Consider the following 13,039-nt stretch of genomic DNA (forward strand, 5'->3'; position numbering starts at 1 on the left):
TGAATATTACTCCACTTATTAAAAAAATACATGCAACAACACTATAAAATATAAAATTCGAGTATTCTTTTCTGTTACTCCGTATTTATACTCCTCATTCCTCATCAAGCAACTATTATGTATTTTATTAATAATTTTATACGTATAAAATTGAGTAGGTTGTTGGGAGTGGTGTAATGTACTATAGATGATCTAATACTTTTTTTTTAGTTTTTTTTTTATATATTTTATTTTTAACTTCAAGTGCCATTAAAAAAAATTAATACAAAAATATTCCAACTTGATAATAAATTGGTAAGTTGATGGTCCAAGTTCCTAGTTTGGTTGATCATCTTGGTAAAACTTCATTCTCATTCATACTATTTTTAGTGGTTTATGTAAATGTTGGTAGTTGACTTTATAATTTAATTAGATTGCATGATATTAAGTATTGAAAAATCAATAATGTAATTTAGGTTATGTTCTTTTCGATTTAATTTCATCTCTCATCCAACTCACATCAATTTAGTTCAGCTCAACTTATTTTAGCTCTATTTATCTCAGCAAATTTCACATCGCTTCAGCTCACTCAGTTCGATTGGTTTCGCTCACTTCTGCTCAATTCAGTTAAGTTCAGCTTCATTTATCTCGAAAGAATAGGGTCATAATTAACTACTTTGCTAACGGTTCATATCTACGAAAATGGTATTCCGTTCGTCATAATTATTTATCACTTTTTATTTTTATTTTTTGTAAATAATATTTTTATTAACAACAAAGAAAGTATCTCTAACATCACTATTATCAAAAATCAATAAGCGCAAATAATACGGCTAGATTATTGATCACTTCCAAAAAGCATTTCCCTCAATCATTGATTCATCTTCATAAATAGAAGGTGTTTATACGTATCCTTGTATTATAAATGTGTATCTTCACACAATTTGCTATTTGATTCCCTCAATAAATATTCATTTGTTGCTCTATCTTCACACTTCATACCCTTTATATGTTGTACTTGCTCATTGGTAATGCAATTCATGCAAGTAGTATTACCTAAAAATATATCTGTGATATTCTACAATGTACCCTTGTGTTTTTTTGGTTTTCTATGTTGTATCCCTATATTTTTGAAATTCTAAAGTGTATCCTTAAACTTCTTACTTATTCTCCATCATAACCTCCTTCAAATCTCCATTAATTTTATCACTATAAAACAACCGCAATATGACTTTTATATTGACCCATTAATGTTGTATCAGAATCCTATATGAGAACTATCACAAATCACTTTTAACAAGCACAAACTACTATTAAAAATCTCCGTTATTAAGCATGAAATGATAATGGCGATTTGATGAATTTAAGTTAAATTCGTATACTATTTGGTGGGTTAATGGTAATTCGGAGAACTAATAAGTAAATGAATAGGTATCGAGTAATTGGAATGATAAATAGACGATTTAATCGATCATTTTAGAAATTAAGCTAACAAAGACAACGAATAAGGTTATTGTATAGACTAATGTATAGAGTTTAGGGATATACCATAGAAATTCAAAAATATAGGGGTACAATATAGAAAACCGAAAAACTCGAGGATACAGCGTAGAATATCCCTATTTTAAAACAGCTGATCTTTCTTAAAACGGTCATATTTATTTAAAGTGTAAAAATGATCATAATTAAATGGATAACATAAGAATTTGTCATTTCCTATACATTAAGCTTCTGGTCTTATTCATCTATTTAACTCATTTTATTATTTAAGACGGATATATCGATTTTAAACAAGAATTGACGGATCTAAAAATCCTCATTCAATAATTCCGTCCTCAAGTTGATACCCTAGACTCCTAGAGGCCTAGATACGGATCATCAAGTTGATTGTACAAGTACCTTGTTTCATTTAAAAGAAGTGTCATATCTATAAATCCTCATTCAATAATAAACCATACGGAGTACAAAAAGCATATACTCCGTATCAACCTAAATTAAATTGCATGTGAAAAAGGCAAATTTACAAGCAAAATGACAGCCTAAAATTGTTAAGACCATTTACCAACTATTTCTACCATCAAGTTTGTCCTCACTTTTAACTCTTCTTAGAGGTCGATCTCTTCTACTAGGCCAGCTATGTAAGAATAATCATGACATTTTGCATTTATTTTCAGAAATCATTTTTATTTGTTTGTACTTGGCCGGAGTACAATATAAATGTCGCAAATTCACTATTCTAGATATTTAGGTGGTTCACCAACAAAATAACTAGTTACGTCTACCCTGAAAGAGTAGCAAATTCACTATTCTAGAGATAATTATAGTACAACAGTAAACCGATGTATACACACTTAATAAGAGCTGAAAGTACTATCCAATTCTACCCCAATCTACTCCAATCTACTCCAAATAGAGTTCAACCTAGAAATAACTCACCAACAAGATGAAGGAGAAATGGTTTTGAGACCTGCAGGCCAACCAAGATTCAAACAAACTCCTTTGATCTTCAAAGATAGCAGAACACCAACCATTTTGAGCTTAGAATAAACTAAAGCTTCCTCCCCGAAAAGAACATCACAAATAGACTCTCTTAAGATTGTGCTAACAAATTATCCCGCAACCACCACAACGTATGCAGCCTTCTCGACATGGGCGAATCTAGACTAATATAAGGGTTGATATATATTTATTTCACACTTAATAAGAGACTACTACCTAGAATAATTAGAAAACAAAGAAGAGGTAATTGCTAAGTTACATAAATCCCAATATGCAGTTAAAATGAGAAAATCGTTAGTTTGATGGTACACTTCGTGGAGTCGCACTCGTGTTGTATACTAGGACTGGTCAAACGAACGGGCCGGGCTGGGTTGAGGGCGAGCCGGCTTGGCCTGGGGGACCCAAAACCGACCCGAGATATGAGGTGGCTTTGGCCTGAGCTGCATGTGGGCCGGGAAAATGGTGACCGAGAGGCGGGTTTATGGCAGGGCTAGCTAGGGTGGGTCCAGTTTGGGGTAAGTCGAGCTTAGCTTAAGGGACCTAAAACCGGGCCGAGATAAAAACGACCGGATCAGATTAGCCCTTATGTTTGACCGGTCCTAGTGGCTAGTGTAAGTGTATACAAGACTACAAGATTATAATGTACTCCGTACGTCCATACAAAAGTACATGGTCCATTTGTCGAATTTCAAAGTGGGTATCCAAGGGAGGAGCTTCTAAATTGAGTAGTTGATAACAGTACATATTTTGCATGAGGTTCATAAATCAAACTGCGCATCACGGCAATGCCTCAGTAAAACACAATCATACGGTCTATCGGTCTGCCCTCATTGGTGAATACCTTATTAATCACTCTAAACTCGCTTTCCACGTTTTTTGTTTTTACTTTTTCAAGGAAAAATTGGAGACCACTTTTGTGATCATTTAGGCTACTTTGTAGTTATAGATACTAATATATGAGTGTTTAATTAATATAAGAATTATCCACTAATTGTTGTGGTGGAGTTAGGCGGGGTCATCGTACCTACTAAACAATGAAAAAATTGAATATTATAGTTGAAATTGTTGATTTTTTCCTAGTTTCTATATTTGTCATCCACAAAATCTTATTTAAGACGACACTATTAATCTTAAATTAAAATGAATCAAATATGATAGCTAAGACAAAAGAAGGATGTCTTAAGGATTAACATATAAGCGGAGTATATATATTTGATCGTTTTCAATCTTAAACGAATATTGTCGTTTTAAAAGAAATTAACTGTTTGACAATTATTAGGCCCTATTTGGACTTAATTTTAGTTTATATCAGTTTAGTTTAGCTGTACTTAGGCCCTATTCTTTTAGATGAAAAAAAGCTTAGCTGAAGTGAAATAAAGTGAAATGAAATAAGAGTAAATTTGTGAAGAGATAAGCTAAGCTGGACTAAATTAATTGGAGCTGAAATGAACTGGACCGAATAGAATCAGTGGTGGAGCCAGGGAGGGGCTAGCAGGGGCGGTCGTCCTCGCTGGCGTTTGAAAATTTCGAAATTTTTAGTTAAAATTTGCGATTTTTTTTTAGGCCCCCTTATAATATTACCGTTTCACCCCCACTGAAAATTTTCGCCTCCGCTGTCTTACATTTCTGGCTCCGCCATTGAATAGAATTGAACTGAATTGAAATGAGCTAAAATTAAGTCCAGAAAAATATGGCCTTAGTTCAGCTTCATTAAGTTCAATTCAATTCAGCTCAGTTTTTCACAAATTAAGGCTCTGTTCTTTCTGGCTTAATTTCAGCTCATTTCAGTTCAGTTTGGTTCTATTTAACTCAGTTCAACTTCATTCAATTCCGTTCATCTCAATTTAATTAGCTCATCTTCTCACAAATCAAATCTTAATTCAGCTCCATTCAATTCAACTCAGCGCTATTAAACTCTTATCAGTAAAAAAGAACAAGGTCTAACTCTTACTCCAATTCAATTAAGTTCGATTAAGCTCCATTAAATTCAGTTCAGTTTAACTTCCATTAAATTCAATCAACTCTTTTCAGTTAAAAAGAACAGGACTTTACTCCGTCTAACGTAAAATTGTACTCAAAGATAAATATATACCGAGCAAGAGGAATAATGAGTTTCTGTTAGGCAAATAATGAATGTCTGTCTATAGTCTACACAGAAAAGAGAGGAAGAAAGAAAAGAGATAGAGTAGTCTTCTAGGCGGTCTAACTACAATAGTCTAGTATACATAAATGGAGGAACTAAAAATCATATATCTATATATAATTGATGCACCATTTCCATATTCACTTGTGTCTATTTAAGACTAACATTTTTGTCAAAATTTTTGTGGTGATTAAGGAATGCATCAGTTATTCATAGCTATCATAGGTGAGCCTAAACCATAACTCAAATTATAATTATTATAGTAATAAATTTGATGCTAATTATGGAGGTTGTATGACTTGTATCTTGACATATTCAACTACCTAAGGTGGTTCGTTGGTTATAACTTGATATTGTTGCAAGTTTACAACTGTTATTATATAAAATCGTTTTACAGTATGCCAGTACAATATATGGAGAGATTAAACGGAAATTGGAACCCGTAACCTCATCGAATGAGTGACTGAATCACAAGAAATTAAAGCTAAAACCTAAAAGGGCTACGTATGACAATGAATAACTTGTCAAATACGAGTAAAAGAATAACTAATACTTCAAACTAATCACAATGATAAAATGGTTACCGTAATGAAACATATTCACTTAAGATATCAAAATGACAATTAAAAAGGGATACCTAATACCTTTACTATCTAGAATAATTTTACACAATCTGCGTAAGTCAATCTTACATACGAGTAAGTCTTTATGCTACGTAAATAAGTATACAACCATGCAGGCATACTTGAGTGATCGCATCTCAGGAGGCAAAATGAGGTTACAATCAGGAGAATTTGTTTACGTTTAAGTTATTTAGAACAACGTTAACTATTGTTAAATCAACACAAACCATACAAAACCATGTTTTGAAGACAGGAGTAAACAATTCTCAAATACTGTCAAGAAACCATCTCAACTAAAAACTTAAATTGAAACATGGTTGGAGTCTCAAGATTGGTTTTATACTCTAACACGCCTCTCACACGAATGCCCGTTGGACTTGAAGTGAAGATGCAACTGCAGGTCTCACCATATCTGGTGGTACTTAATATTCCACTTTACAAATGGGGGTAGTGAGTGTGAGATTTGATAATTGCTTGATAATATTAATGAAGATGATTACAAATATTTATAAGTGAATACAAGGTTAAGGAAGCTAACCCTAGAATAACTAGAAGATACAATGAATAAAATCTAGCTACAAAATAGGAACAAACTAACTAAGTTAGGAAAACAATAATATGAAGAATATTTACTAGATAATTACAACAAGGAAAATCTATCAAGTAATATTCTTAACAGGCTCCCTCAAGATGGACGGTCGAAGAGATAGGCCAATCTTGGAAGCAAGTACACGGAACCGTGCTTTAGGAAGGGGCTTCGTAAGCACGTCAGCGAGCTGATCATTGCCCGATATGTGACGAACGCGAATGGTACCGAGCTGGACCTGTTCACGGACAAAATGAAAAGATAGGGCAAGATGCTTCATACGAGAGTGGAAGATAGGGTTAGCGGAGTAGGACGTGGCACCAAGATTATCCGAGTAAATGGCAGGGGCAGTGGAGACGTTGATGCCAAGTTCTAAGAGGAGGTTGCGAAGCCATAGCACCTCGGCTGTCGTATCGGCGACGGCCCTAAACTCAGCTTCGGTGGAGGACCGGGAGAGAGCTCGTTGTTTCTTGGATGACCATGAGATCGGATTGCGACCCAAATAGACGATGAACCCGGATGTGGAAACATAGTCGACATTGTCACCGCCAAGGTCCGCATCACAATAAGCATGAAGACACAACGGAGTGGCTCGGTGGAGTTGGATACCGTGATGCAAAGTACCATTTAGATATCGGAGTAAACGTTTGAGGGCCGTCCAATGGTCGGAGGTGGGATGAGTGATGAACTGAGCTAGACGGTTGGTAGGATACGCAATGTCGGGCCTTGTTAAAGACAAGTATTGTAAACTACCAACAATAGCTCTATAGTTGGACTCATCCTCGATGGGTTTGTCGGGTTGTTTGCAAAGCAACGTTTCAGTGGACATTGGGGTAGATACGGGGCGGGAGTCGGCCATATTGTATCGCGTTAAAAGGTCGGATAAATATTTGGATTGATTGAGGTGGAGACCCGATAAGGTGGGTGTCACCTCAATACCCAAAAAATAAGAGAGGGGGCCGAGGTCCTTGAGCGAGAATCGAGAGGATATAGTAGTGATGAATCGGTCTATCTCAGGTGAACTCGACCCGGTAATAATGATGTCATCGACATAAACTAAAACGTAAATATGAACCGACCCATGAGTGTATATAAACAATGACGAGTCCGAGATAGAGTTTCTAAAACCATAGGTTAACAGGTAAGTTTTTAACTCAACGTACCAAGCCCGAGGGGCTTGTTTTAAACCATAGATAGCTTTGACTAACTTACACACGTGGTCGGGTTTGGCAGGGTCCACGAAACCTGGAGGTTGGGCCATGAAGACCGTATCCGAAAGAGAGCCCTGCAAGAAAGCGTTATTTATATCAATTTGTCGGAGGGGCCAACCTTGATTGACTGCGAGAGAGAGAATTAGGCGAATCGTTGTGGGCTTGACTACGGGACTAAATGTTTCGGAGTAGTCAATCCCCGGTCGTTGATGAAACCCTTTAGCCACAAGGCGGGCCTTGTGTTGCTTGAGGGTGCCATCCGGATTATATTTTACTCGGAATACCCACTTACAACCAACAACGTTTTGAGTATCGTCTTTGGGGACTAAGGACCACGTTCCATTCTTAAGTAGGGCATCGTGTTCAGCAATCATGGCAGCTCGCCATTGAGGATCAACGAGCGCCTGTTTTACGGTGTTGGGCGTGACGTGAGGACTAGGGGAGGCTTGGGCGATAGCTGTTTTGGCAGTTTTAGTGTACTTGGGGTTTGGTTTGCGGATGTTATGGGATAAACGAGTGGCATGAGGGTGAGGTGGAGGTGGTGGGGGGGGTGGGGGAGGAGAGGGAGAGGGAGAGGTGGGGGAGGCAGCAGCTGGTGTTGTCGGGGAGGGTTGGTTCGTGGGAGGAGGCTGGGAAGGAGGTGAGGGAGGAGCTTCAGCGGGTGGGTTCGAGGAAGAGGTTGGTGTAGGGGATGAAACAATGAGAGGGAGAGTCATCGTGCACCATGTGTCAGGGGTCATTGGGTTCGTGGTGGACTGTTTGGAGAAGGGGAATTCGGATTCCACAAAGCGGACATGGCGAGAGACATAGATGCGGCTTGTGGTGGGGTCGAGGCAAAGATAGGCGGACTGGGTGGTAGAGTATCCTAGGAAAACACAAGGAAGGGAACGGGGATCGAGCTTGTGTTGGGTGTAAGGACGGAGCCAGGGGAAGCATAGACAGCCGAAGCAACGGAGTTTGTTGTAGTTGGGATGTTGTGAGAACAGACGATGATAGGGAGTGTCGTTTTGGAGAGTGATGGTGGGGAGTCGATTGATTAAGTAGGCAGCCGTGGTGAAGGCGTGAGACCAATAAGTGATAGGCATGTGTGCGTGGCTGAGAAGTGAGAGGCCGGTTTCAACGATGTGGCGGTGACGACGCTCCGCAAAGCCATTATGTTCGGGCGTATGCGGAGGAGATGTGAGGTGCATGACACCGTTATCGAGGAGGGAGGGAGTGAGTTTCTTGAACTCACCACCATTGTCAGAGTAAAAGGTTTTAATAGGTAAATTGAAGTATTTTTCGACAATCGCTTGAAATTGTGTAAAGACAGTGATAGTGTCGGATTTTCGTTTAATTGGATATAGCCAGATGTAGTGAGTAAAGTGGTCAATAAAGATAACATAATAATTGTAGGAGTCATGAGACGGAATGGGAGCACACCAAACATCAGAATAAATTAATTCTAGAGGAGCAGTAGATTTTAATGTTGAAGCATGAAAGGGGAGCTTATGGCTCTTATTAATTAAGCACGCATGACATGAAGAAAAATTGGAAATACGGAATTGAAATTGCGAATTTAAAATCCTAAGAGCGGCCTCATTCGGATGGCCGAGCTTGTGGTGCCAGTGTTGAGTGTTGGAGGAGATGGCGGGGTGGGCTGCGGGTTGGACTGGACACCACTCGTAGGTGCCGTCAGTGCGACGGCCTTGAAGGAGAATCGACCCCGTGGAGATTTCCTTAATAACAAAAGAGTCGTGTGAGAAAGAAGCAACAGCATTGTTGTCATAGCAAAATTGCGAAACGGAAAATAAATTACGAGAAATAGACGGCACATGTAAAACATTAGTGAAGGATAAAGAAGAGGAGTTAGAAGAGAGTGAAAAGGAACCTATATGAGCGATTGGAAGGGAGGACCCATCCCCAATGACAAGATCATCGGGACCATCATAGGGGGAGTGTAGGGCTAGGGTATTGAGGTCGTTGGTGATGTGGTGGGAAGCACCAGTGTCGACGAGCCAGGGTTTCGATGAAGGGGCGGGTTGGTAGGTGGCGGTGTTGGCTTGTGGGGCTTGGGAACGGGGTGGACGGTTACGGGTAGGGAAGACAATGGTGGGATGGTCGCGTTTAAGGTCAGGGCAATCGGAGGCGACATGGCCCACGATGTCACAGTAGTGACAACGACCCTTATAGGGTTTCTTTTGGGAGGTGTTGGTATTGTCAGTGTTGGAGGAGCGGGGTGTGTAGGATTGACGTTGGTAGTTATTGTTGTTGGTGTTGTTTTGGTTGTAGTTGTTGTTGTGGCGATAGTTGTTGTTGGTGTTATTGTAGCGAGGGTAGGCGGGGTTGGCAGAGGGGGGGAAGGCAGTGGTGGTGGGGGTTTTCTTGTGGGTGAGAGAAAGCTCATGTTGAATGAGCTTCTCATGGAGGTCATCGAGAGTGATAGGCGAGTCACGAGCGCGGACAGCATCAATAATGGATTTGTAAAGGTCGGGGTCAAGGCCACGGAGGACTTTGTCCGTGATGTCCTCAGGGTCCACGGGTTTACCGAGTTGACGAAGAGAGTCGGAACAAGTTTTAATAGCATGGATGTAGTCTGTGATGGTGTCGGTATGGGTAATAGAGTCTAGGCGAGCCTTAAGTTGAAGGATATGTCCTCTAGACGGATTAGCGTAGGTGCGGGCTAGGATTTGCCATGCTTCGCGAGAAGTTTTGGCATCGGTGATAAGGGAGGCAACACTCGAGGACAACGTACCGGTTAGGGCACCGATAAGTAGTTGATCTTGTCGGTACCAGGTGGAGTAGGCTGGGTTGGGTGAGATGGTGGACGTGGTGGCAGGAGGGGTGGGTTCGGTGGTGATGGTTTTGGACGGGGGTGTGAGTGTGCCATCGAGATACGAGAACAGTTCGAGGCCATTAAGAATGGAGCGGATTTGAAATTCCCATTGGCGATACGTTTGGGCATCCTTTAGTTGGATGCAGTTCGTGAAGTTGAGGAAGGTAAGCGGGTTGGTAGGGTCGTTCTTGTTGTGAATGACGAGGTCTTTCGACATGATGGAGGTCGTTTTTGTGGCGTGAGGCCGGGAGTAGCGCGGAGGAAGTCGTGGATGTTAGATCGACTTTCCTGATACCATGTGAGATTTGATAATTGCTTGATAATATTAATGAAGATGATTACAAATATTTATAAGTGAATACAAGGTTAAGGAAGCTAACCCTAGAATAACTAGAAGATACAATGAATAAAATCTAGCTACAAAATAGGAACAAACTAACTAAGTTAGGAAAACAATAATATGAAGAATATTTACTAGATAATTACAACAAGGAAAATCTATCAAGTAATATTCTTAACAGTGAGCAGATTTGAACCCGTAACCTTTCAGGTACATAATTTGATACCATGTCAAGAAACCATCTTAACCAAAAGTTTAAGTAAATGGTTGAAGTCTCAAGATCAGTTTTATACTCTAACGAATACATCAATTTCACTAATACAAGCGTCCCTGCTAACTCCCTTAATTCGTTCCTTACATTCAAAATGCACTCCATATACTCCACAAAAGATTTGAACACCATAGAATTGGAGAAAACTAACATAATAATGGAGAATATAGTTGTGGTTTGGTTTTGAAGTGAGGATGTAACTACATGTCTCTTTTAGAATGTCCGTTGAACTTGAAGTGATGATGCAACTGCAAGTCTCACCATATCTAATACTTAATATTTCACTTTAGAAATGAGAGTGGTGAGCAAATTTGAACACGTAATGTTTCAGGCACATTCTGATAACATGTCAAGAAATCATCTTAAGTTCTTAATCAAAAAATTAAGCTGATATTTAAAGTACATCGATTTCACTAATGTAAGTGTCCCAACTAAGTCTCTTAATTCGATCCTACATTCAAATGGATATACTCCACAAAAGATTGAGCACCATAGAATTGGAGAAAACTAACATAATAATGTAAGAATATAGATGTGGTTTGGTCCATGGGAACAGTGGAATCATGATCCATGTCTACAAAAGCATTACAAAAGAAGTGCATAAACATTGAACAAGAAATGAAGGCACGTGGCTAAAGTAAATCATTGGTTCAAGCCCTTATCGTTCGGAAACTTTTTACATAAGGGTCACTCACGGGGCTCCTCTAAACCTAAAAGACTGTCTATATATCCCACTCCTTTCGCTTTCGCCACCCCATTCTTCTTATCCACGTGATAGACATTATATGTCCTTGTTCTTTGATTAAATAGAGTCCTTTGTGTTTTCAACATTATTCAACTAATTATATGTCATTGCTTTATTATGTCTAGTACAAACAACATTTTGTTCATTTTAGATGATGCCAAGGATCTTCCTAAAAGTGTTTATTAAGTAACATGGTGTGTATTCTTTAGTTGATTGAGTACTTGATTATGATAGTTTGGTATGCATGTTGTCTTAATAAAGCCCTATTTGACATATGGATTGATTGTTTGGAGTAATTTGTCGATAAGATAGGTATATGTGGAGATGCATTGTCTATATTAAACTAGATGATTTTAAACCGGTTGATCTGATATGATGAGTCAACGAATAACTAAATACAATTTTTGAGAAAACGTAATCAAAAATTTGAATTGATAGTTAGCGATACTAAATCGATGGTGCTTTATCTTAACACACTCCCATCACGCAAAAACATGTGCCTTGAAAGTGGATGATACACATGCTCTTCTTTAAAATATGCTGAAATTCCACTTTTGAGATTTGGTGTCTCTCAGAGTTTGAGCTTGGGACATCAGAATCATATGCTACGTTCCATTGCACGGTAAGGGACATGAGCCCTACATCGGTCGTACGGGGTGCATGCTTAATGTGGGATTTATATGGAATTTGGTTATACTAACCTTCGAATTAGCTTTTGGGATGGGGTATCCCAATCAATATGTATATCAATTCCACATCAGTCTCCCATACGACCTATGTGAAACTCATATCCCTTACCATTTAAATGGAATTCGCTATACTACCCTTTGAGCTAACTTTAGTGAAGATAGCTCGATTTGAGCTTCGGACATCAAAATCATTATGTTACGGTCCATTGCAATGATATGAGACATGATTCCCACATCGGTCGTATGGGAGACTTGTTGTAGGATCTATATGAAGTTTGGCTCTACTATCCGTTGAGCTAGTTTTTGGAATTGGTTTTTCCATCAATATCTATATCAATCCAACATCAAGCCTCTCATACGATCGATGTGATGAGACTCATGTCCTATACCATTCAATGGAACGTAACATTGGCAACATACTTTCATAGTCTTTGGTTGAAGTGAAGATAACCTGATTGATCCGTCTCGGCGAACGGATAAATTGGGTTATCAAACTAGAACATTGATATGGAGAGGCTAACCGAGCAAGTGATTGGCTCGCTAATCAGTGTATTTTTTTTGGTGAAATGTAAGTTGTCATATATCATCAAGAAAATTAATCAACAACCATACAACTAGTTTTTCAACCCTAGCAACTTATACAATTGTAATACTACGGTTTTCTGGGTACGGCTACTCGGCCGAATAGGGCTAACTCGGCCGAGTAAAGTGTCGTGTGTTTTCTAGTCAGGCTACTGTCCAGGAACACTCGGCCGAGTAGTGTAATACTCGTCCGAGTAAGGGGTACTAGGCCGAGTCCTCTTGGTACTCGACCGAGTAACCGGTCTGGCGGGATTTATTTGCGCGGTTTGATTAAGGATGATTAAAGGTTATATAAATCGTGTTTTTACAGTTTACATTCATTTTACCAAAACCTAATTATTCCACACTCCTCTAATCATTCTTAATCACTCTCAAGGCAATTGATTGTTCGTGAGTCTTTCGTTCATCTCTTTCGCGTGAGTTCGTCGGTAAGTCACTAGTTTCATATCTTTTGGTTAGAGTTGTCCTTTAGGGTTTTGCCCTAATGTTTGGATTTGGGAAAAAGGGTTGATTGGCATGTTTGTGATTAGGTTGTTGTGATTATTGTTAGGTGAAG

This window comes from Silene latifolia, chromosome 4 (assembly GCF_048544455.1).
Source record: "Silene latifolia isolate original U9 population chromosome 4, ASM4854445v1, whole genome shotgun sequence".
Taxonomy (NCBI): Eukaryota; Viridiplantae; Streptophyta; class Magnoliopsida; order Caryophyllales; family Caryophyllaceae; genus Silene; species Silene latifolia.